Source organism: Panthera pardus, unplaced genomic scaffold (assembly GCF_024362965.1).
Source record: "Panthera pardus isolate Hobbes unplaced genomic scaffold, ASM2436296v1 HiC_scaffold_26, whole genome shotgun sequence".
NCBI classification, from domain to species: domain Eukaryota; kingdom Metazoa; phylum Chordata; class Mammalia; order Carnivora; family Felidae; genus Panthera; species Panthera pardus.
The window spans coordinates 10,311,908-10,313,933 of NW_026526832.1; the positions used below are offsets into that span (position 1 = coordinate 10,311,908).

The 2,026-nt window shown below is 42.0% G+C and overlaps 1 pseudogene; it reads right to left on the bottom strand.

Annotated features, from left to right (window-relative positions):
* Positions 1 to 277: 277 nt before the first annotated feature.
* LOC128773703 (transcription initiation factor TFIID subunit 9-like) lies at positions 278 to 1,206 on the bottom strand (annotated as a pseudogene).
* Between the last annotated feature and the right edge of the window lie 820 nt (positions 1,207 to 2,026).

A 2,026-nucleotide genomic window follows, 5' to 3' on the forward strand; every position in this document is an offset into this window, starting at 1 on the left:
ACGCTTAACCCACTGAGCCACCCAAGCGCCCCAAGAGTTTCTTATTTAATCAAGAAAGGAGGGAATTCTATACTGTGAAATGTTCTATCTGTGTGTATGTTTTATCATGAATATTTTAGTAATTAGCATTTGTTGCTTATAAATACATGAACATCAATATGTGGAGGGGATACCAACTTTTATTTATTTATTTATTTATTTGGTGAACGGCTTTATTTTTTATACTGAAAGGCTGATGAAAAACCATTACTAATCCTGCTAAAGAAAATCCCACATCTCAATCAGAAAGGATAACTGTATTTACTCATTAAATGCCACTTACATTTCCTACAACACAAATTGAGAACACCCAGCATGCATGTTTAATCTCAGTGCAATGGATTCAAGACCAAGTATACATGTTACAAGCATCAAGGCCAGATTACAAATTATCACAGTTTATCACAATCATCATCGTCATCATCTTCTTGTTTTCTTTTCAGTGCATGTGCTGATTCATTGGCGGTATTTTGCGATGACACCATGTTAGTGGTAATAAGAATGTTCTTGGACCCGATTAATGATGGATTAATCGAACCGCGGATGTTGCAGGAATTTATGCTTTTGCAGTTGGGGGCTGTGAAGTGGGTCTTTGTACTGTAAACCTTTGCCCTGTGAGGGACATTGGAGTCCCTACTTTCGTTGACACAGACATGGTGTGTGGGGTTGGTGTGCCAAGAGTGGGTGTACTTGATCCGCTAGTAATAACCACAGAACTGTTATTCTTCCCGCAGAAGTAGATGCCTTTCTTTGTAAAGACTTAAGTCTAGGGGCGCCTGGATGGCTCAGTCGGTTAAGCGGCCGACTTCGGCTCAGGTCACGATCTCGCGGTCCGTGAGTTCGAGCCCCGCATCGGGCCCCTGTGCTGACAGCTCAGAGCCCGGAGCCTGTTTCAATTCTGTGTCTCCCTCTCTCTGACCCTCCCCCATTCATGCTCTGTCTCTCTCTGTCTCAAAAATAAATAAACGTTAAAAAAAAAATTTGAAAAAAAATTAAGACTTAAGTCTATAGTTTGGAACAAGCAATATCAGGTGGCAACCTGGGGCCTGACTATGGCTTGATTAATGGCAAAGGACTTTGATTTCTTTGCCTTGCCATGTCTAATAAAAAATCTCTTGGGGGAGGAGAGGCAAAAGACAAAGGACTTTGATTTCTTTGCCTTGCCATGTCTAATAAAAAATCTCTTGGGGGAGGAGAGGCAAAAGACTGATCAGCACGGCACTGGATCGCCAATCGCACACCATCTGCATCAACAGTAGCTTTCTTAGTATGGCTTGAGTAAATGTTTGCATCATCTAGAATTGTGGTCACATATCAGAAGGCAAACTCCAACATCTGACTTACAACTCTTGGCTCATATTCTGTAATGCTCTTATCCTTCAGGATTTGTGCCATCATCCGTGGATCTTCAGGCATGCTCTTGGGACAAGCCCTCTCACCAGACTCCACGATGTCCGTTGATCAGACTTCTTGAGCTCAATCACCCACATTAATGTATTTCAGTCCCAAGCTTGATGCAAGTTCTTTGCCTAGCATGGTTTTTCCAAGCCCTGGTGTACCAGTGAGCAGGACGTTCAGAAGGTGTTTTAAAAGCTGATAAAATCAATGAAATCACAAAAGCTTGGAGACCAATGGGTTTACAAGATTATAGCAAAATTACTTAAAGTTTTAATGTTAACCACATGCAATTTAGCTTTTTTTTTTTTTTTTTTTAATGCAGAAAGCACTTGGGGATCTTGAATGCTTTAGGCTCATCATTATGGATATTGATTATCTTCACAGTTGATGGGAGATTGGTTAACGAAGCATTGATCACTGGAAGGTCTTAGTTTACCTCTGGAAACTTCTGATTTCCGTGGCCCTCTAAGTGTCTTCCTCCACATCAGACAGTGTTCTGGTGAAGCAGTAACATGCCAGGTTTCCCCAGGCACACCCACAACTGCGGAGGCACCACAACAAGACAGAGGAGGCGTAGACTGTGAGCCTG